The sequence below is a fragment of the Bos javanicus genome, chromosome 1 (genome assembly GCF_032452875.1).
Source record: "Bos javanicus breed banteng chromosome 1, ARS-OSU_banteng_1.0, whole genome shotgun sequence".
Lineage (NCBI taxonomy): Eukaryota > Metazoa > Chordata > Mammalia > Artiodactyla > Bovidae > Bos > Bos javanicus.
The window spans coordinates 85,618,751-85,643,680 of NC_083868.1; the positions used below are offsets into that span (position 1 = coordinate 85,618,751).

The 24,930-nt window shown below is 37.4% G+C and overlaps 2 long non-coding RNA genes across 4 annotated transcripts in view; one reads left to right on the forward strand and one right to left on the reverse strand.

Annotated features, from left to right (window-relative positions):
- The window catches only part of LOC133246582 (uncharacterized), a 185,192-nt gene that overhangs the window by 52,017 nt on the left and 108,245 nt on the right, over positions 1-24,930 (forward strand). The gene's annotated exons all lie outside the window — the stretch shown is intronic.
- Positions 1-24,930, reverse strand: part of LOC133246574 (uncharacterized) — a 56,374-nt gene that overhangs the window by 16,487 nt on the left and 14,957 nt on the right. Inside the window, exons 3-4 of one of the 2 annotated variants that reach the window (XR_009736078.1) lie at positions 16,787-16,971; positions 9,582-10,023 (exon numbers count right to left, since the gene is read on the reverse strand). This is a non-coding gene — a long non-coding RNA (uncharacterized LOC133246574). Of the gene's footprint in view, positions 1-9,581; positions 10,024-16,786; positions 16,972-24,930 lie in introns of those variants that run through there. The other variant, XR_009736079.1, reaches the window with a different exon arrangement.

Here is a 24,930-nt window from a genome sequence, read left to right on the forward strand (position 1 = left end):
TGTATTCTTTAGTAGAGTTTGAGTTGTTTTTATAGATATATTTTTTCCTGATTTTACTTTGTCCCCATTTAAAAAAGGTTTGATTGCAATATTAACTATAATAGACATTCCCAGAGTCAAATGGTTTTACACACACACACGCACACGCAAACACAGTTGTTATACTAAGTAGGGCTAGCAGGAGTCATTAGAACTTTATCTCATAGTCATTAGAGAAAAGCCGTTTCTAAATTCTTTGATCATTGGAGTAGAGTTCAAAATTCTGTGTCCCATGGGAAAATAGATACTGTTTAATATCTTGGCTATCTTTAATATTCATTTATGTGAAAATATTGGTCACTTGGAAGTAACAGATCTTCTATTAATGATGTTTCTTTTATCAGAGGAGTTTTGGAATAGGGTTATTAGTGTGTAATTAGCCACATTAAAACATTCCCATTAGACCAATTGATTAATCTCAATATTTCATTGTATTACATATATATTATAGCAAAGCTACAGATGCTATTTGTGGGTTATGGCATTTTGTATGTGATTTCATTTTCTTTTTTATAAAATTAACTATTTTATTAAATATTTCAAAAAGATTTCAAAATACCACCTGAACATAAAATCCCCTTTATTCCACATTTCATCCTTCTTCCCAAGGCATTTCTGGATGGAATGAGGCCCTACTACCAACAGATCTCAAGATGGTTCCCTGTTTTGTTGACATTGCTATTGCTTCTCATCATGATGAGTAAAATTATAAAGTCTGTATTCTTTCTGGAGGCCCACTGTGGAACTGAGGTCACCCTAGATGCAATAAATTCTTATTCAAGAGTATGTGCAGACTAGGTTATATTTCTGTCCAAAGTCCAGGACCTGGATATTCAGAGTTGACTGGAATAACCTCATAGTATTTTTCTTACCAGGGACTGAACTGGGTTCTCTTTCAACTAGAGTTGTTTGGAGCCTCATAGATAGTATCTAGCTAGGAGAGGCTGCCCTTGGAAAACTATGGACTCCTTGATCCTGGTGGCTTCAGATACTTTATTTAAATGGGATTAGAATTCACAGTAGTGTATAATTCACTGTTAGTGTTAGTTGTTCAGTTGTGTCCAACCCTTTGTGACTCCATGAACTATACTCCATCAGTATCCTCTGTCTATGAAGAATTCTCCAGGCAAGAATACTGGAGTGGGTACCCATTCCCTGCTCCAGGGGATCTTTCCAACCCAGGAATCGATTCCATGTCTCCTTCATTGCAGACACCAGGGAAGCCCTGCAAATTGAAATCACTGCAAACTGAGGCCAAACTAAAGCAAGTTGAAAACCCAAAAGAATAGTCAACAGAAAGGTCATTGTTTGGAACTTCTAGCAACTCTCAAAGGTTCCAGTTGGCTCCCATTTGCTGATTCATGGACCCTCCTGGGAAGTCTTCAAGAATTAACATGGTTTTAAAGAAGTGAAAAAGTAAGATTAAAATGTTAGTAAGAGAAGCAAAACAAAGTGAGGAGAATTAGGAATCAAACTTGATTTTTTGTCTATCATCATGAATTTAAAATTGGGAGTTACTATTTAGTTAATTTCAAGAATATTTCAAGTATTAGGGATTTGAAGAAGATACAGTTTCTTTTGCTTTGCTATTGGGTTCAATTTAAGTTCTGTTAAATCTCTAAAAATCAATATTAAGTATATGTATTATGTGACAGTTCCATCTAAAGTATCTCGTATAGAATATAGGGCAGATACAATGGAGCGGCCAAGCACATGTAATTTACCCCACAAATCTAAAGCACTTCTACATTGATTTTTTTTTTTTTTTTTGCAGTTTTCTAGCCCCCAGTCACTGAACAGAGAAAAGATGGCTTACTTTCATAGCATGGTGATACTTAACAGCTACAAAATGTTCATCTGTCATGCCCTCTAATTCAGGACTGTCTTTTTGTTACCTTTCTTGATAGGCTTTTTTAGGTCATTTAAAAAATTCTTGTCTTCTCTAAAATGTTATGACAAGAAAATCAAATGGTTTTTAAAATGTTCTGATTTGTTGATTAATTTTGCCTCTAAAATTATATTATACTAGTGTTGTTTTTAATGCTTTAACTATTTCCAAATGTAATTATCTTGAAATAACTATGAATAGAAAATTGTGTATAACTGAAAAGACAGGCTTTCATAATGTATTAAAGTACCTAATTTAGTAACTAAGAATAAAAAGGACACACAGAAACCATTTTTGAGACTGTAATTATAAGTTAAGTCACTATTAAAATGACATGTATATATATTTCCAGTTTAAAATAATTAAAGCTTTTTTCCCCCAAATGCTTTCACTCACAAGAGGAGACAGTTGTGAACTTATGAGTTCATATATACACAAAAATATTGCATGGCTTCATGTACCATACATAACAAAAAAAGGATCTATCTCTATTGTTCAGAGCAGTGTAAACAAGTGATATTTGATTCCCTCCACCTCACCACCTTCACTAAATGCACATTTGCTTACATTTTAACCAGTGTAGCCAACTGTGAAATATGGTCAGATTAATATTTGAAAACCTGAATAATAGTAGAGTGACAATACTTAAACATAACCAAGCCTTAGGGATGTTGTATGTCTCTAGCTGTAGCTGCCCTCTCCCATTTTATTTACTCATAAGTATCATTAATACCAAAGATATATAACCTTTGGTGCCAATGCGTCACTTTCTCTCTTCAAGTCTTTAGTAGTTGCATGCTTATCTATTTCAGTCAAATGTATTTCTTATCAAAAAAAGAGTGAGAGAGCTGACAATACAGTGTTATCGAATTTTTTCAGCTGAGACCCACATGTCATTCAGCATTCAGACATGCTTGCGCTTGATTGATGGATGGGTTTGTGACAAATAAAACTAGGATCAACAGCTTTGCACCTTTTCCCCCATCAGAGACCAGAGTAAAGCATAACTCTGTAACAATAGTGGGATTAGGGATGCATTAGCTCTCCATCGACCAAAACCATCCATTCCCATCAATACTTCGCACGTAATAACCTGAAGCTATGATAAGGAAACAAAAGAAGGAGAAAAGGGACAGGAGAAAACAAATCAATAATAGAAGGGAATGTCTGGAAGATGCACTGTCCAAATGAAGATTTTTTTTCCCACACTGCTGGACTAATGTCCCTGAATCCACGTGGAGACAATACCTCACCCAGAATTTTGGTGGGGGAGCAGATTGGTACTTGGTTTAAACACAGGTTTGATATCTGAGGATTGATATTTAGACTAGGTTTTTTTTTTTTTTTCCTTCAGGGCAAAAGAAGCATTACAGAATTTACTATTAACCTGTGTCCCTAAAACTGCTCTTAAAGAAAAGGGGTGTTTTCACCTGAATGATTCAGACTGTGTGGCCGCTTCAGGGATAATTGGAACTCTCCTGTGTGGATATGGTTTTAATGTCCAGATGCTTAGCCTCGTCACAAATATTCCCTTAAATATGGGTTAGTATGAAGAATCTTAATTAACCAATTTACTGAGATTTACATAAAGCATATATTTTCCCTTACCAGACACAGACTGATGCTCCCTTTATGAAAACTAATACCTGTCCTAGAAGAGTCTTACTTTTTTAGATAGATTTTTTTTTGTAAAATCTTTCCACATAAAAATGTATCTTCATTCTCAATTCATAGAATATTTTGATGATAATTTCATCATTTCCCCCACAAACAATGGACCGTTAAGCTTATTTATTCAGGTTTTTTGTTCCTTTTCTTTTGAGAGCTTTTGATTTTTGTATTACCTATCATATTTATCCTAATTTACAATTTATTCTAATTGGCCATTGAGTGGGCCAGTATGGTTTTCTCCTGGTGAGGATGAACATTAGTGATATTTGTTCAGAAGAAGAGGTGTGAAGGGAGGAAAAGCCCAAGTTCTAATTGTGGAGCCACTGATCTTGGGAAAGGCACTTCATCATTTTACTTATAAGAAGAGAATGATATTGTCTAATTCATCATTATCATCAATGTCACCATCATTATTAATATTATCATTATTCTGCATTGACATGCTGTAGGGCTTCATTTTCTTAAAGTTTGCAAAGTGTTGAGAAGAAAAAAGCCATTTAGTTCCATTCTCTTTTTCTAGTTCTGTGGGGAGATGGATGTCCAGTCTCTTTATTTTAGAGAAAGTAGAAGGAAAAGAGAGAAACCGTTCCGTATCCAAACAACTGTGTACAAAATCCTTAGGATAGTTGACAGTTTTTTCTAAACTATAGGCTGGGGAATCCAAGAGATTAAAAAAATTTCTAGAATAAAAAAATGTTAAGGATTTTCTAATATCTTATTCATAGAATAAATTCTACTTGCATTCCTTGAGCTCAAATCTTATTTCAGGCAGTAAAAGTCAATTATATGTGGTTATGAGATCATCTGTATGTGTAAAGGCAGATTTTGGCTTATGTTAATGAAGGTCATGGGTATAGTAGTCAGGAAATGTAGTGGTGTTTATAATTATAAAGAGACTAACTGCATTTTAATTATGATTTTAGAAGTTTTCTTTGGACCTGAAATAGTTAAAATTGTTAAAGCCACATATACCTGACATTTCAGGTCATATAGCAATTATATAAATATATATATCATCATAGCTGACACTTTCTCTGAAAATTTCTGTCTGAACTGAAAACCTTTTAGGTAACAAGCTTGATTAAAGGCATATGGTCCACTTTTTTTGGACCCCAAATTTGACCTATTTTATAATTGGTACGATCCAGTGGGTATTTTCTTTAAGATCCTAATACAAGACCAATCTTGGGGGCACTCCAAGTAAGTGATTTTGTGGGGCACTTCTGCTGAAGATGAATGAGCCCCAACATCCAATTCTGATACCTGTGACCAGGTTTGTTTCATCTTCAATGAGACCACTCATTGCTTCCACATACGTTCCCGTAACATTTAAAGCTGATGCTGGCCTCTGACTCTAGCCACCTTTATAACCATATGGAGGAAGAGTTCCAGGGTTTTTCAGAGGCCCAGGATTTTAATATAAAAGATCATTAATAAGCCCAGTCTGTGTTTTAATGTAAATGGGAGCATGACCTATGCTACTATTACAAAATATATAGTATGTGGCTGACCGGTAGCTTTTCTTTCCTACATAGTCAAATTTCAAGCTTTCTGTAAAAGCTTTTTAAAACACTTCCATCTATGACCTTATACAGAACTCTGTAATTTGGTTCCATTTAAGGGTCTGTAAGTGAAGAAACAGGGTTCACATATATATGTATGTGTAGGAACTCAGACAGGACAAAGCAGTACCCCTGCATGCCAGGAATACATGTAACCTTTGGTTGATGTTTTAATATATGTTACTTTACTGTATTATCTATTTGCTTTGTGTATATCTTCCAGTTCAGTTCAGTCCCTCAGGCTCTTTGTGACCCCACGGCTGCAGCACGCCAGGCTTCCCTGTCCATCACCAACTGCTTGTAGCCTACTCAAACTCATGTCCATCGACTTGGTGATGCCATCCAACCATTTCATCCTCTGTTGTCCTCTTCTCCTCCCACCTTCAATCTTTCCCAGCATCAGGGTCTTTTCAAATGAGTCCGTTCTTTGCATTAGGTGGCTAAAGTATTGAAGTTTCAGCTTTAACATCAGTCCTTCCAATTAGTCTTTGATTAGAAATCAGTCCTTTAGGATGGACTGGTTGGATCTCCTTGCAGTCCAAGGGACTCTGGAGTCTTCTCCAACACCGCAGTTCAAAAGCATCAATTCTTCAGCATTCAGCTTTCTTTACAGTCCAACTCTCACATCCATACATGACTACTGGAAAAACCATAGCTTTGATTAGATGGACCTTTATTGGTAAAGTAATGTCTGCTTTTTTAATATGCTGTCTAGGTTGGTCATAGCTTTTCTTCCAAGGAGCAAGCATCTTTTAATTTCATGACTGCAGTCACCATCTGCAGTGGTTTGGAGCCCAAGAAAACAAAGTCAGTCACTATTTCAATTGTTTCCCCATAGATTTGCCATGAAGTGATGGGACCAGATGCCATGATCCTAATTTCCTGGATGTTGAGTTTTAAGCCAACTTTTTCACTCTCCTCTTTCACTTTCATCAAGAGGCTCTTTAGTTCTTCCCTTTCTGCCATACGTGTGGTGTCATTTGCATATCTGAGGTTATTGATATTTCTCCCTGCTATCTTGATTCCAGCTTGTGCTTCATCGAGCCTGGAATTTCACATGATGTACTGTTTATATAACTTAAATAAGTAGGGTGACAATATATAGGGTCCTTGATGTACTCCTTTTCCGATTTGGAAGCAGTCTGTTATTCCACATCCAGTTCTAACTGTTGCTTCTTGACCTGCATGCAAATTTCTCAGGAGGCAGGTCAGGTGGTTTGGTATTCCCATCTCTTGAAGAATTTTCCACAGATTATTGTGATCCACACAGTCAAAGGTTTTGTCATAGTCAAGAAAGCAGAAGTAGATGTTTTTCTGGAACTCTCTTGCTTTTTCAATGACCCAACGGATGTTGGCAATTTGATTTTTGATTCTTCTGCTTTTTCTAAATCCTAAATCCAGCTTCAACATCTGGAAGTTCAGGATGCACATACTGCTGAAGCCTTGCTTGCAGAATTTTAAGTATTACTTTGCTAGCGTGTGAGATGAGTGCAGTTGTGTGGTAGTTTGAACATTCTTTGGCATTGCCTTTCCTTGGGGTTGGAATGAAAACTAACCTTTTCCAGTCCTGTGGCCACTGCTGAGTTTTCCAAATTTGCTGGCATATTGAGTGCAGCACTTCCACAGCATCATCTTTTCGGATTTGAAATAGCTCAACAGGAATTCCATCACCTCCACTAGCTTTGTTCGTAGTGACGCTTCCTAAGGCCCACTTGACTTCACATTCCAGGATGTCTGGCTCTAAGTGAGTGATCACATCATTGTGGTTATCTGGGTCATGAAGATCTTTTTTGTATAGTTCTGTGTATTCTTGCCACCTCTTCTTATATCTTCTGCTTCTGTTAGGTCCATACCATTTCTGTCCTTTATTGTGCCCATCTTTGCTTGAAATGTTGCCTTGGTATCTCTAATTTTCTTGAAGAGATCTCTAGTCTTTCCCATTCTGTTGTTTTCCTCTATTTCTTTGCATTGATCACTGAGGAAGGCTTTCTTATCTCTCCTTGCTATTCTTTGGAACTCTGCATTCAAATGGCTGTAGCTTTCCTTTTCTCTTTTGCTTTTTCCTTCTCTTCTTTTCACAGCTATTTGTAAGGCCTCCCCAGACAGCCGTTTTGCTTTTTTGCATTTCTTTTCCATGGGGATGGTCTTGATCCCTGTCTCCTGTACAGTGTCACGAACCTCCGTCCATAGCTCTTCAGGCACTCTATCAGATCTAATCCCTTGGATCTGTTTGTCACTCCCACTGTATAATCATAAGGGATTTGATTTAGGTCATACCCAAATGATCTAGTGGTTTTCCCTACTTTCTTCAATTTAAGTCTGAATTTGGCAATAAAGAGTTCATGATCTGAGCCACAGTTAGCTCCCGGTCTTGTTTTTGCTGACTGTATAGAGAGAGCTTCTCCATCTTTGGCTGCAAAGAATATTATCAGTCTGATTTCGGTATTGACCATCTGGTCTTGCTTCATTTTGTACTCCAAGGCCAAATTCCAGGACAGAGTAAATCCCTGGAAGCAATGTTTGTGTCTTGTCCAGGACTCTGTACACAATGAAATATAGTGCATGTGGGCATTCTAGAAATGTTAATCATATTGAGAGGATTATACAAATATATTCATGAGGATAAATATATACACATTTCCTATGGGATTGGCAATCATAAATAATTATAATGTTTTTGGACAAATTATACTGAAAACAAAGCATGCAGCGTAATATTAAATGGAAAGGTCTATTTTTTGTCATTTTGGTACTGAACTGAACTGAGAGTCGTCTTCATAAAATTTGTATCAGTTTGCTTAATTGAAACTATGTATACTAACTCAGGTTCTATCAGAATACAAACATAAAATATTAAGTCTAATGTAAAACACTGTGACTAGAATATAAAATATAAAGTAGATTTTCTCCAAGCTTGAGAAGTTTTTTCTTCTCTTTTCCTGCCAAGTGCCAAATCTCTTCCTGGTTTCTCTCATATTCAGAAAGGATCAGAAATGCTCTAAGACTAGGTTCATCTAACTATTGCCTGCCTGCCTGCTGCCTGTTTTCCTAAGTGAAACTTCCTTATAACACAGCCATACCCATTTTTAAACTGAATTTTCTGTGACTGATTTTGTATTACAAGAGCTGAGTTGAGTAGTTGGGACAGATACTCTATGTTATAGGTTGAAATGTGTGCTTCCCTCCCCACCAGCTCCATTTGTTGAAGTCCTGACCCCAGTATTTCTGAATATGATCTTATTTGGGGAAATAGGGTTATTGCATATTTAATCAGTTAGGTTAGGATGAAGTCATATTGGAGGAGAATGTGACCCTGATCCAATATGACTGGTATCCTTATAAAAACGAGAAATTTGGACACAAGCATGTACACAGGAAAAGCACCATGTGAAGCTGACAACAGAGATGAGGGTGATGCAGCCAAGGAATGCTAAGGATTGCCCGCAAACCACCAGGGTTAGGTAAGACGTGAGACGGATGGCTTGCAGCCATCAGAAGGAACCGGCCCTGCTGACACCTTCGTCTTAACTTCTAACCTCCACAATTGTGAGGCACTACTTCCTGTTGTTTAAGCCACCCAGTGTGGAGTCCTTTGCTAGAGTTGCTCTCGCAAACCAATATATTGTATAACTCACAAAGCCTATAGTATTAAGTAATGGCTTTTTACAGAAAAAGTTTGCCACTTCTGCTGTAGGGCTCTGGCTTAATCTTGGTGGAATTAGAAGTAAGAACTAGTCATAAGTGACTTAATGGTTGGGTTGCCCTGGTGGCTCAGCAGTAAAGAAAACTCCTGCCAATGCAGGAGATGTAGGTTTGATCCCTGAGTCGGGAAGATACCCTGGAGAAGGAAACAGCAACCCACTCCAGTATCCTTTCCTGGGAAATCCCATGGACAGAGTAGCCTCGCAGGCTACAATCCATGGGGTCACAAAGAGTCAGTCACAGCTAAGCTCGAGCATGATTTGATGGTGGGTTATGGATCATTTTTCCTGAGGTCTTTTTTCTGGCTTCAGAAAAGTTTAGACACGATGCTTGTTGATTTTGCTTGCAGGCATGTTTTAAAATACATATACACTCACAAGTTCAAGTCTCTGCATACTGTAGCTTTCTATGAAGAAGTGTGAATAGATAATAGTGAAAAAAAATGGCTAAATGATTAAAAATTAATTTAATCTGAATCTGTGAGGTCAAAAACGGCAAGGTCAAAACAGTCATTTGACTGGATTTAGGCTTTTCAGATCTGAATGCTGTTCAATTTAGCTCTTTGCCAAGGCCCAACTTTGGTCTTAGCAAAACAGTGTCTAGTAGTTTGAAGCTCCTAAACAATCAGAACTCTTTTTATGAGAAATGTCAATGCTTTATGTATTAGTGGAACACAAACATGTGGCTTACATTTCCCTTGAAATGCACGTGAGGTTAGAATTAAAGAACTGGTTACTTGGCGAAGGTCACCATTTGGCAAGAGAATGCTTAGTTTTGCTAATCCCATCCCTATTTGGAAAACAGATGGAGACATTTTTGCCTACCTCAAAAAAGGTCTCAGTCTTTTAGTTTATAATTGATGAGCAGAAGAGAGAAACCAGTTTTGGATCCCAAGGGTAAAAAATCATCACATGCTTAAGGATTAAAAATATTTTATGTAATTCAAGATATAGTATCTGTGCCATTTTCCTCTGAATCAATACTTATTTTCCAACATTTTATTGATCCATGACCAAAGTGACAAAAGAGACTGAGTTAAAGGAAGATCCCTGGAGAATTTTCTTGCTCTGGAGAAAGAGCCTCTGTGGCGGTTAGAATAGGTGTTCTCTTGACACTGGTTTCCTGCAAGTGAGCTCTGCAGACCAGCAGCATCAGTGCCACCTGGAAGCCAGTTAGAAATGCAGAATCTTAACAGGTCCTCGTTTTAACAAGATCTCCAGGTGATTCATAAGCACATTAAAATTTCAGAAGCACTGGCCTTTGTTTCTGAACTGTTGAGACATGGACCAATGAGACAAATTTTAGCCACTTTATGCTGGCTTGTCTCCATTCTTTTGCATGACATAAAAGTATTTAGATCTTGAATCTTCTCTTTGCCAGTTTCTTTCCGTCATCCTTGAGGTCCTTGTTAGAGAATTTGGATTTTACTTTGTGTCAGTAACTTTTCTAATTGTTTTACATATATTATTTAATCCTTGAAACAAACTTACGAAGTAGCACTATTAATCTCTAGATTTGACAGATGAGGAAACTGAGGCACACAGGAAAATCTTGCCCAAACTTGGACAGCTTGTACATGATGAAACCTGTACAAACCTGTACAAACAGAACCACTAACCACTACACTGAATTGCATCTCAGTACGATGTATATTATGGAAACCCTGTTCTGAGTGTTACAGTATCCACGAAAAGTAATAGTAAGGAAGATACCATTTCATAGAAATGACAGAGGAGTCCCAAAATATACTGCAAGTAAGAGAGGCATCTTGGGTCATGAACTATTTCTTTTTTTGAACTTAAAATATAGTTATTTTTAGTATTTTTGTCCTGCTCTATGGATTGTTTCCTTTTTATTATTATTTTTTTTAATTAAAATTGATTTACAGTGTTATGGTACCCCACTCCAGTACTCTTGCCTGGAAAATCCCATGGACAGAGGAGCCTGGTAGGCTGCAGTCCATGGGGTCGCTAAGAGTCAGACACGACTGAGCGACTTCACTTTCACTTTTCACTTTCATGCGTTGGAGAAGGAAATGGCAACCCACTCCAGTGTTCTTGCCTGGAGAATCCCAGGGACGGGGGAGCCTGGTGGGCTGCCGTCTCTGGGGTCGCACAGAGTCGGACATGACTGAAGCGACTTAGCAGCAGCAGCATGCCAATTTTTGCTGTACAGCAGTGAGTCAGTTATACATATATGTGTATACATTCTTCTTTTAATATTTTTTTCCATTATGGTTTATCATAGGATATTGAATATAGTTCTCTGTGCTATATGATAGGACCTTGTTTATCTATTCTGTATATAATGGCTTATATTTGCTAACCTCAACCTCCCACTCCATCCTTCCCTGAACCCCTCCCCCTTGGCAACCACAAGTCTGTTCCCTATGTCTGTGACCGTGTTTCTGTTTAATAGATGTTTCTTTGTGCCATATTTTAGATTTCACATTTAAGTGATATCAGATGGTATCTGACTTACTTCACTTAGTATAATAAGCTCTAGCTGCATCCATGTTGCTGCAAAGGACATTCCTTTTTTCTTTTTTTATGGCTGAGTAGCATTCCATTGAATATCTGTACCACTGCTTCTTTATCCATTCGTCTGTTGATGAACGTTAGGTTGTTTCCATGCCTTGACTATCGTGAATAGTGCTGCTATGAACATAGGGGTACATGTACTTTTTTGAATTATAGTTTTGTCTGGATATATGCCAGGGAGTAGCATTGCTGGATCACATGGTAATTCTTATTTCAGTTTTCTGAGGAACCTCCATAACTGTTTTCCACAGTGGCTACACCAACTTACATTCCCACCAACAGAGTAGGAGGGGATCCTTTTTCTCCACACACTCTCCAGCATTTATTTGTAGACTTTTAATGATGGCCATTCTGATGGCATGAGTTCGTAAGTCACTGTAGTTTTGATTTGCATTTCTCTAATCTTAGCGAAGTTGAGCATCTTATGTACTCTTTCTTATACTTGCCCAAATGAGTAGGTAGAATCCTAGCATGTGTTAAAAATAGATGCAGAGGCTAGAACTTTTAGAGTTTATGCTGCTCACAATTCCAAGTAAATTTGATATATTGGAAAAACCTGGTCTTATATTCATTTCAGTTCTGCTGCGAATGTATTCTGCCTTTATATTGTTCCTGTAAGATGCCAAGCCCCAAATCCCTTGGTTTTTCTGAATATGTTTGGATACACTGAGGGCACTTCATGGCATGGTACTCAGGGTTCATTCTGTGAGACTGTTCTATGGGATTAATTCCCACCATATTCTAGACTTACATGGCTACAGAGGACTCAGAAGTTCTTCTGAGCCATTTTCTGGTGAAAATGGAGCTGTGGCCTTGGTTTAATCCATATTCTCCATCCAAATCCTTGCTCTGTTCATAAAATGATTCCACCTTCCACGTGCCCCCACAAAAGAAATGATATCACATACATGTTAATGGAAACCCATCCACACGCTAATTACCTCTCTCAGTGAAATAAATTTCAGATACTAGCAAGCAGATAGGGATATATTTGTATGTCTTTGGCAGGGTCTACTGTTGTACTCTAAGCTATTTTGGTCATGTGAGAAGTAGGGGTAGAGGGGATTACTTGAGGAGGTTAATGGATATACTTCCTGCTCCACTGAGCAGGACAAACTTCCTGTCTACTTTCTGGGATCGACTGGTCCTCAGCACAATTTAGTATCACTGGGAGATGTAAAGTGGTGGTGTAGTACAAAGAGCACTACATTAGGATTTTGAAGACCCAATGCTAACTTACTAGCTATGTAAACTTGGGTGAGTTACTTTGACAATACTGGAAACAGGGGTTTGTGATTCTTACCTAAGGATCTTCGTGAGAATTAAATGAGGTCACTTGTGTAAAGGTCCCAGCATGATGCCTGCTACGTTGTAAGTATTCAGTACGTGTTCATTTTTTTCCCCCTTTCTTGTAGCTGCCGTCTTGGGACTTGGGGTCCACTTTGTGTTTTTTGTTGTTATAATTTTATTGAAGTATAATTGATTTACAATGTTGTATTTAATTTCTGCTATACAGCAAAGGGACACAGTTTTATATATATATATATATATATATATATATATATTCTTTCTCATATCCTTTTCTATTATGGTTTATCAAAGGATATTGAATATAGTTCACTGTGTATACAGTAAGATCTTGTTGTTTGCATCTATTAATCCCAAACTCCTAGTCCTTCCCTCCCCTATCTGTCTTGACAGAAACTAATTTTTTCTTATGTAACTGAAACTTTTTGTTTTAAATTGGAGTAAGATGCACAGTGGTAAAGAATCCTCCTGCCAATGCAGGAGACACATGAGACTCTGGTTGGATCCCTGGGATGAGAAGATCCCCTGGGGGAGGAAAGGGCAACCCCCTCCAGTATTCTTGCCTGGAAAATGCCATGGACAGAAGAGCCTGGCGGGCTACAGTCCATAGAGCTGCAAAGAATCAGACATGACTGAGGACACACACACACACACACACACACACACACAGTTGCTTTACAATGTTGTGTTAGTGTCTGCTGTACAGCAAAGTGAATCAGCTATACATATTGGGGTCAACTTTGAGCATAAGTTCACACAACTGGTGAGTTCTGCTGTCGGTCCTCTACCCCTTTAATTCGTTCCCGTAAAGTCTTCCCCTCCAAGTCTTCTCCTGGAGAACATACAGCCATTTTCAGTATCCTGCCCTGGCTTTGGTTTCTCCTCAGTCTTGCTCCTGTAGTATGACCCTTATAACTGATATCAGCCCCATGGCCAAGAGTCTCAGCTATCTTGAGTCCTGCACTCCCGGCAGGCTGGGTGGGAGCTAGAGGCTCAGTAGAGAGCTAAACTGGTGAGGACCAAAGCACTTGGGTTTCTAGTGGCTTTGGTTCTATGCATGTATGTGTTTTAGGGAGAAACTATTATTAGTACTAAAACATAACAGTTTTATAGATTACTTATCATATGCCATGTGCTTTATGTTCCTTTCCTCACTTATCCTCATAGCAGCTTTGCAAGATAGATATTATTACTGCCACTTTGCCAGTGAGAAAATACGCTCTGAGAATTTAAGTAACTTGCTTAAAGTAATACAGTTTGTAAGTGGCTGTGGTAGAGAAAAGGCTATTTCTGCATGCTCAGTCATGTCTGACTCTTTGTGACCCCATGGACTGTAGCCCGCCAGGGTCCTCTGTCCATGGGATTTTCCCAGCAAGAATACTGAAGTAGGTTGCCATTTCATCCTCCAGGGGATCTTCCCAACCCAGGGATCGAAACCACGTGTCCTGCATTGGCACTGAGGTTCTTTACCGCTGAGCCACCAGGGAACCACACTATTTTTTCTAACTGGGCAAGTAGTATTTACCAGGCTGTCTTGTAATTCAGTTCGGGTTGTGTGATTGTTTTTTAGCTGATGCATCTGGATGGAAGTGACGTAAGTCATTTCCAGGACCGATTGTCTCTAGGTTCTGCTTTCCCTACCAGGATAGCAGAGGTACAGGATAAAGGAATTATCATCTCTTATCAGACTTATGACATGAACAAGAATAAATCTTATTGAAGATTTTGGGGCTTAGTTGAGTGACAAACTGGGTTTTAGAGCAAGTTGTTGGGACCCCAACATTCTAACACACTGTGCTGTAGTGTCTTGATATTGACACTAATGACAGACATTAGAGAGTGAACAAAATTTGAATGAAGAGAAAGATAAAAGCTAAAAATGTGCTTTGCTTTTGAAAAAATAATATTGATTACAATTATTTGAGTGAATTAACACATAATTACCACTCAAAAAATGACTATTGGTAAGCATTATTTCATTTCAGAGTTGATTCTCTATATTTAAAGGTGTGAACAGTAAGTTACAAGCCATGCCCAGTCTCAGTGCTTAGAGATACACATTTGATGGCCATGATTGTTCTAGGCATAATAGTCATGTTCACAACTGTAAAAAGTTAGAATAATATGGGTTACAAGTGAACAAATGTTGGAAGAAGGCCATCCATTTTAAAATTCTTAAACATAGTGGTTACAGGCTGACCTGAATCATAGTGAATTTTAAGCCACAATGAGATATTATACAGATACTCCAGAGGCTGTTGGAAGAACCTCAAACTTTTTTTATTTTTTTTTTAGTCATGTATTTACTCATAAGTAGATTAGTTTTATCAGTTGGGCCACATAATTAAAAATACCTCAAAGGCACTGTTTGTGTATTATAGGTTTTATGTAACATATAAACATATATACAAACCTCTAATAGAATTATAACAGTTACTTTCTTGAACAGTAAATTGATTAGAATATTCCCTTTTAGTATCAGAAAACTCAGACCTGAGAGTTCCCTGGTGGTCCAGTGGGTAAGAATCTGCCTGCCAGTGCAGGAGACAGGGGTTTGATTCCTGGTCCCAGAAGATCCCGTGCACCACGGGTCAACTAAGCCCCTACGCCACAACTGCTGTGCCCAACTACTGAAGCCCTGGTGCTAGAGCCTGTGCTCCACAGCAAGAGAATCCTGTGTACTGCAACAAAGAGCAGCCCACGCTCACTCTAACTAGAGAAAGCCTGCACAGAACACGGAAGATCCAGCACAGCCCCCTGGCTCCAAAAAAAAATAGATTTTTTTTTTTTTAAAAAGAAAGAAAACTCAGACCTTTTTAAAAGGAACTTAAACACAGAAGGGTGTATTTTCAATAATAGCAAACTTACAAAGCATCCTCTCTAGACATAGACAGCTCTCATTTAATTTTCACAATAACCCCAGGAAGAAATGGAGGCCAGAGAGAGGTTGAGTAACTTCTCCAATGTTGCACAGCTTGTAAAGGGAAGAGCCAAAATTTGAACTCAGCCAGTCCAGTTCAGAATCTGTGGTCCTTCACCACGCTATGCACACTGCTGCCTCTCAACAACACTGTGGTAATGCTACCTACGGGCCGGGCACTGGTGAGGCATGCTCACTGTTTACTCCTCTTTTTGTCTGCAGAGAGCTTAATCTGACAAATCAGTGTGGACTTGCCCAAACCTTTATTTTGATCATGTTTCAGACTTATGCCCTTAGGGTCAATATCTTGCTGCCAGAGAAATTAGAGGAAATTTAATGAACAATTCAGTAGGTAGACTATTCCAGCACAAGGATTTTGAAAAGAACTTCCAGTTTTGGCAGACAAAAATTATGATTAAAAGGACAGGGTAATGCCAGAGTTTATGAAAAACCATACTGAACAACATTAATAGATATTACTTAGAGTTTTCTATGGGTCAGGGTCAGGTTTTATATCATTATTTTACTTCTATCTCAGAACAACTCCATAAAGTATATATTATTTAACCAAATCTCACATGTCATAGATTATAAATTCCACAATTTATTTACTAGTAAGAAAAAAGCTTTACTATTTAAACCAAGACATATCATCAGTTTTAAGATGCATTCTTATATCAGAGATGTTAAAATGTGAAAGAATATGCGCCTTAACTCTGAGGACTATGATATACTCCCCACACTACAGAAGAGGAGATAGACTTAATGAGGTTAAGTTGTCAGAGATCACATGGTTAGCCAGCAGTAGACCCAGGGCTCACATTCAGGTGGGTCTAAATTGAAGCCCATGCTCTTAACTGTTTGATGGAGTATGTCTCAGTTTGTCATCCTTTTAGCTTATAATGAAAAAAGAACATTTTTTCATATAAGATTTTACTTTATGAAGCCATTGCTTGGCCTGCTGTTCAGTTCACAAACAAAGTACAGTTTTCTCTACTTTTAATAACTCAAGATGTTTCATAACTATGTCGTGGTTTGAGATTTGAGAACAAGCAAACAAGACCACACGAAGCTTAAAGAAGCACAGAACAACTTCATAAAAATATTTTTAGCAATAAAGACCCACAGGACAGAAAAACAGAAAATGCATACGTACTTGACTCAGAGTCCCAGTTTTCTTTTTTTTTTTTTTCCAGGAGGCGACAGCAGCTTTAAACATTGCCTTCCTCCTGCGTAGGACTATGCACGCACAGTACACAACTGCAGTTCTTGTCCTAAAAGCACTGTGGGCCATTGTTTTGTGAGTGTCTCTTGAGGCCGAGGGAAAATGTTATTGGTGGTCTGAAAGAATAGGTTTTAATATAGACATTTAATTCTCTTTCCATATACTCCATGATTAAAACAAGGTTTGCCCCATGTTCTATTTTTTTTTTTTTAAGCCATCTTTACTCACATTAACAAAACAGCATACTGACTGTGGCTGTGACTTTGGCGTTGACTGTCTTAAATTTATTTATTTTTAAAATTTATTTTATCAAGGTATAGTTGATTTTTAGTATTGTTTAATTTCTGCTGTACAGCAAGTGACTCAGTTACACATATATGCATTCTTTTTTTCCATTATGGTTTATCACAAGATATTGAATAGTTGCCTGTACTGTATAGTGAGACCTTGCTGTTTATCCATTCTCCATGTAATAGTTTGCATCTACTAGTCCCAAACTCCCAATTCATCCCTCTCTGGCCTTTAAGAACTACAGATCTGTCCTCTATATGTCTGTGAGTCTATTTGTTTGACTGCCTTCAAGTTTAGATCGAACTTGATTTCTGTCTCTCATATTATATCCAGGTATTGAATGAAATCTGGTTGCACTGACAAAATGTAATATTATTTGTCCTCCCCCAAATCCTAAACTGAATGGCAATATAGTTTATTGATAGATTTAATTGTTTTTAAAATTAGTTTATAAGATTATGAAAAGAATGTACTACTCCTTAGCAATTACTGAAATAAGTAAAACATTTAAATTCACAAAGGCCCTGAACAGTGAAGCAAAAAAAAAAAAAAAATATATATATACACACACACACACACACACACACACACACACACATGTAAAAATATAAGTATAAATGTAATTTACAAAAGTGAGATTTGGAACATTCAAAGTTATTGCTGTCACTCATGGTAATAATAATGTATCTAGGCTATAGAAATAATATGCATTTTATTTTAAAAATCTGAAAATATAGACAAATACAAAGAAGAAAGTGAAAACATCCTAGATCCAACTTCTGAGATTGTTATAGTTCTGAGAGATTAGAAAGTTGGAAGAGTAGCAGTTTAGATTCAAACTCAGGTTTAACTAGAAACCATATACTTTTTTTTAACTATACTGTGTTGCCTTCTAATATCACTTTAAACTATACTCACTGGGTGCTAGATCAACAAATGTAGTTTCATTCGAAGAAGGCTGAATATGGAACATTCTGATAAGACTTAACACTTACATAAACATAGCCAGAAAAGAAAATGTTAAAATGTTCACACAGATTGGAAGCCTGGGCTTGGGTCCAGTTGTTCATACGCTAGGATAAATGTCTGAGTTCTGTTGGGATTACATGGTCAGTTCTAATCTATTCAGTTTCACTGACATGAGCTCTTATTATGTGCTGGATACTGTGTGAGGTATTTTATACATACAGCATTTCTCCCCGGTAACTCTGCAAGTTTGGTAATCATTGGCACATACTTTAAAGATGAGAAAACAAAAATAAAGATGAGAAAAATGGAGCTAAGACAGGTTAGGAGACTTATTCTGGTAAATGGTGGAGCCTCATGAGATATGCACCCAGCTCTGTGCACCCCAAAGTTATGTTCCTTGATGTCTGGACAATACTGGATCCCATCCTCAAGGAACTTAGAGTCTAATAGGATATGATATAATTGTAGAAATAACTAAGACATAAGAAAGGATACAAAACCAACCAACCAAGATATAAACAGAGTGTTAGAAGAATTCAGATCCAGACATGCCTATCTAGCTCTGTGTGGGAGTTAGGAATGAAAGGAGATGGAGAGCAGGAAAGCACTCCCATTAAGAGCCTGGATGGGAAAAGGGACTAAAAGGAAGAATGAAAGAGATGTGATGAAGGCTGAGTGGAACAAAATTGAATCAAGAAGAAAAAATAGAAATCTAATGTGTTGGTGACATACAAGGTGTGAGTAAGAAGTAAGGAGGGATAAAATTAGAAAGGCAACTTTGGCTATAATATTTTTGAAGGTTTGAGCCTCAAGGGGAGAAGTTTGTATGTAATTCACCAGGCGGTGAGGCTCCCTGGGAAGTGTCTGAGTAGAGGGAGACCTTAGGAAGATTGATCAGGTGGTAGTATGGAGAGGAAGCAGGCCAGTTCATTGAAAGTCAGTTCCCTTGGCTTTCAGCAAGATACATATTACTATCCTCATTTAAGGATGAAGAAATTGAGGGTCAGAGGGACTAAGTAGCTTGCCCCAGATTACAGTAAATAGAAAAGCCAGGACTTGAATCAAGTCCCTCCAACTCCAGAGCCTCACTCTGTCACTAGACTAACTACTTCAAGTGAGGTCCGTGGACTGAAGTCTCGGCCCCCAGACCACCTGACAACTCATTAGAAATGCAGACCTACTGAGTCAGAATATGCGTTTTCACATGATATACGCCCCCTAAACTACTAGGTGACATTTTTTCCCTTTAGAGTGATCTGTATAATTACTGGAAAAATCATTTAGTTGGCTGCAAATCCAATTGTTTGATAGTTTCCTCACATAAAGAACTATCTAAGGAAAGGGGCCTTCAGGATTTTGTACTCACTGGCAGACAAATCAGGAATTTAAAACCCGAAGTTCTAACTAGCTGTGTGGCCTTGAGCAAGTCCCTTCACCTCTTTGAATTTTAGTTTCCTTATCTGCATAATAGCCTGTAGGAATTAAATAAGGTGATACCTGTGAAAAGAGCTCATACACTGGAAAATCATCATAAACATAAAAAATGCTGTTACTAGGAGATAGAGCAATGAGATACCTTATTAAAAAAAATAGGAAAGAAAAGGAGGGAGGTCAGGGAAAGAGACGAAGGAAGGAAGAAAGGGTAAAAAGAAAAGAGAGGCAAGGACAATATTTAAAAAAAGCAACAGAAGGAAAACCAGTCACTGCCGCAGGGGTTTGGAGAACTTATGGGTAGAAGAAGGTAAAGGAATCTGGGAAATCTAATTTCTGTTCCACATAGGTGTTGATGAAGATACCGAGACCACACCGCACATGGAATTGGGAAGAGTGTTAACAAGGGCCTGTGTGGTCTTGGCCCAAAGTAACAAACTCGAGGCCGGTAAAGTCATAAAAAATTAGTCAGATAGTACTTAAAGGAATGAGAAACAGTTCATCTGAGGAAAAATTACTATAGATTTTTAATCTTGAGCAGAGACGCTTACATACTGAATTAATAATGGAACATTTGTTATCCATTTACTGTAGTTACCACATAAAACCAAGATACACTAATTGATTTCAAGCAGGAGACTCTTTAGCTCAGACAGTGAGGGAGGTTAGACAACGAACACATTAAAAGGAGATTATGGACTCCTCATTCCTAATTCTGTTGGTATGTATTTATTGAAGGCCTACTATTTGCCAGGCATTGTGCTAAGAGTTAGGACTACAAAATGCATAAAACACAGTTTCTTCCTCAATTAAGTAACAATTCAGCAGAAAAAAAGATACAAGTTATTATAATGCACCATAAAAAGTGAAAAACTTCATAAAATGGTTATAAATAAGAGGATAGGAAAATTTAGAGGCAAGAAAGTATTAACTTCAGATGTAGAAAGTATCAAGAAAGGCATACTACCTTTTATAAAATTTTATTCTTTGGTCTTCTAAGAATAGAAGACCTGAACTAACCATCTGCTGAGATTCTTTCTTATTTTGTAATACTGTGACTGTTCTTACCATGTTATCAAATAATCGATTAAGTTTGAATACATTTGGAACTGTGGGAAAACTAAGGGAGCAGTAACCCTGGCATCACTTGACTATGGAAAACCATGTCTATACAATATTTCAAAAGTAAGAAAAAACTGAGGAAAAAAAAAGCCTCAAGTTTTAATTCCACCAAACAACCAGTCAGTGTATTGAGACATTAATGTCAATTCATTCTGTTGATTTGTTGGTCCCATGGTGACACAAACCTATAAAGAGAATATAAATGTATAAAAAAACTAATCAATCACTGATCACCCCCCTTCCCTCCTAAATCCATTTAAATTAAAATATTTCTGAGGTAAGGAAGGGGAAGTAATGGTTATAGTATGTACTGTGAAGGTAGTTTGTATGGATGAACAAGTTAAATTTTTTTATACTGGTCACCAGGAAAAATCTGGGAAAAACTGCCTTTCTGCATGTTGTAAAGTTCTGACATAATAAAAATCAAGTGGAATATATTTAAAGAGTTCTAGTATACTGAATCTGCTAATCAGTTATTTGAGCTTTTATCAGTTAAAAGCTTATAAAGAAGAAAATGCTGCAAACCAGAAAATATTTTTTTTCTATTTTTGTAATTGCTGTAAGGCTAAGTAATACACTGAGATAATTTTAGAAGAATTTAGACAGATTAAAGATATCTGGATGGGGGCAAAAACATGTTAGAATTTATCAACAGAATGGAATAGAATGTTAGTCAAAAATTTTTTAATGTAGTTTCACATATATAATAGATTAACTGAATATTTTTTGGATGACTATTGATAAATGCATAAGCTCTGGGTTTGCTGAACTTCTGAAGGACATGTGCCTGTAATTGGCCTTTCTCATTTCTGTCTTGTTAACAAGTATATAAATAAGAGAAGGCTTCAGTAATTGGCTCAGAGTTACTAATGAATTAATTAACTTCAGTCTATTTTACCTAACCTTTAATAATAAGAGTCTTTTTATTTTTTTGGTTCAGCAATAGGTCTGACAGACTGAAAAAACAGACATGCAGCAAAGCTCTTGAAAATTAATGAGAAACGAGGAAAGAATCAATGTACATTCTGCTTGCAGAGAACTGACACAAAAAAGACACAATAAACCATGAACAAACACAGTCAGTTTAAAAAATAGGTTAGAAAAAGTGGGCAAATTCAATTATAGAAGTAATTAGAAGATATAGGGCAAGGCTGCCTTTTGGGACTGTGCCAGAAAACATGAATTAATATGAGTGAATAGAAAGAACCCATGTAGTAATTAAGAAGCAATCACCTATGGCAATGAGTACCTGAAAACAGGCTGCAAACTATTAATTCAGTGATCAAAAATATTTTTAGATGATTAATATGGCAAATTTATTTTAAAAGACTAATTTCTGGAAAGATATCAAGACAATAGCACACTATTTGTTCCTCTGGCATTTATATAGCTAATTAAATTTTATAATTTGCAACAACAGTCATTATTATCTGAAAACAGTAAAAGCAATATTTCGCCTCCTTTTTAAAAAACAGTGGTTCTAAAATCATTGTTAAATCCAGCTCCTGCTGTCCTCCTATAAGTGCCTAAGCTTTGACTGTTACATCCTTTCAATGTGCATTTTCCTTATAAGTCTGTGTTTGAGTAACATTAAAAATTTGAATTAATGTACATATTCTCAAAGGTTTTGTAAGTTCCCATACTTGGGCAGGGATTCCACAAACTGTTTAATTTCAACAATAACAAATAAAAGCAGTTTAATGTACTATTTGTGTATCAAAGACTTTCTTACTTGGTCAACAGAGGTCTGTTACTTCAGTACACACCGTTCCTCCCCCTAGAACACAAAGGCATAGACACGTTACAGTGAAGAGTGCTTAACAACACACAGAAGGCTAATGGCTTCTGAAATAGGTGATTATCAGAGACCCGTAGAGCAAGATGAGGGTCTGGCTGGTAATAAATAACCTTGCAATATGAATTATTCTATTTCTACAGCTTTTTAAAAAATGTACATTTCATTTGTTGATCAGAAAAGTCTGGAAAATACTGTTTCTTTGGAAATAACAGGAAGCTACTAAAACGAATCAGTGTCTCTGTGGGGAGTTATTGAACACCTACTAAGGGCCTAAGGCATGAAAGTCAATCCTGAAATGCTAACCTTGTAACAGATATTTATATGTGTATGCATGTATGATTTCCTTTTGGAAGTCAATGAGCAGAAACCTTTGTATGCCATGCTTTAGAGATGCTAGATTTTTAGTTACTAAATTTGTTCATGGAGTATTACTGTTTTTGAGGTTAAGATATTAAATTCATTACCTACAAAACAAGCTAGAAACTCACTGAGTGTCCCTGTTGCAGACGACATGGAGGTACAGAGTATAGGTATTTGAGAAGAATAAACATGAGAGGTTTTAACAAGATACCAAATTAAGCTGATATTAGACCTATCCAGTTCTTTAATTATTTGTATTTCTCTTATTTTCTTAAACTAGGTGCTTTTGAAAAAAACATATGAGAGAAAATAGCCTCTAACAGAGGTCTCTCAGTCTCCGAGTTTGCTTCATGTTGTTCAGTATCATAACTTAGGTGTGACAACAGCAGACAGACAACTCTGCCAGCTAGATGATGCTGATGACAGAGAGCTTCCCAAGAGGCAGGCAATTGGGAACTAGTGAAGTGAGTACAGCTTAGAGGTGTGGGGCTGAGGGGCTGCCAGCTGAACAGGACCCACTCACCATGAAATGTTAATGTGTCAATGAAGGCGGAAAGCATGAATGAACTACAAAGAAACTGAAAATGACTCAGCTGGTTGGAAATGGAATTTGGGCTCTTTGCCAAAGTAAGGTGTTTAAGGGCACATGCCCTAACACCTCGGGAATAAAAGGCTGCCCCTGAATTTGAAAAGACAAAATATTTTGAAGAAAGACAAATGGCTTTTTTCATCAGAAATAGACTTCCTTTTTTTCTTTTTTCTTCCTTTCCATACAACATTTTCTGAGTTCCTACTTTTTGCCAGATTCTGGGTTAGGGATGAAGAACAGAGGGAGGGAGAACAGAATATAAAGGTAAATGAGACCCAGCACCTCTTTCAAAGCTGCTGTCCTAGAGGAAGGACAGATGGAAGCAACTGCAATAAAAGATTTTAATAAAATAATTGCAAAAGAGGGGAAGAGGTAACTTGTGATAGTGCAGAGGAAGGAGGCAATTAGTTAGGGGGCTATATAGTAGATCAAAAAAGGTTTTCATAGAAGAGGTGGCAATTATGCCAGTCTTTGAAGAATAATGGTGCTTCCCTAGTGGCTCAGTTGGTAAAGAATCTGCCTGCAATGCAGGAGGCCCCAGTTTGATTCCTGGGTCAGGAAGATCCACTGGAGAAGGAATAGGCTACCCACTCCAGTATTCTTCGGCTTCCCTGGTGGTAAAGGCTTCAGCTAGTAAAGAATCTGCCTGCAATGTGGGACACCTGGGTTCAATCCCTGGGTTGGGAAGATCCTCCTGGAGAAGGGAATGGCTACCCACTCCAGTATTCTGGCTTGGAGAATTCCATGGACTATAGTCTATGGAGTCACAAAGAGTTGGACATGACTGAGCAACTTTTACTTTCACATTTTCTTGAAGAATAATAGGCAGAACTGGAAGAGGAGAATTTTAGCTGGAGGAAACTTTCTTTTATCCTGCTATCATCTCTGACTTCCTCTTTTGCAGATCAAAGTTATTTTAGGAAGAGAAGATAGACAAGACAACCATGATGTGTGTACCTGAGGATGGTGATTGTGCGTGTTGGGGTGGATGGGGAGGAGGATGGGTGTGAGAAGAAAGATTGGGTGGTATGGGGATTTCTTTAGAGTTTATAATATATTGTCCTCATTTACCAAATTTTGCCTCCTCCAGGTTAGTATTTTTTTTTTTCAGACATACTCTTTTTCAATATTTGAATGATGTTTTGATTCTATTTTGATTCCATGTGACTCTCCAATAGCTTTTATTTTTTTATGTTTGATGGCTTAGTCATTTTGGACAATGATAAGTTTCTTATTCTAATTTATAACTTGATTCCTGTGGATTGTGCTGTATTTATACTTGTACCTAGTTATTCCTTTATTAATATCTTTTCTTTTTCTCATTAAATATTTAAGTATTTACTACTTGATAAGTATCTTGCTAGGCATATTCTTCCCTTGCTTCTAGCTTGGAATATGAAACATGGAAGTTATTTAAAATGCACTATCTAAAAGATCAGACTTATGCATATGGTTCGGAGAAGGCAGTGGCACCCCACTCCAGTACTTTGCCTGGAAAATCCCATGGATGGAGGA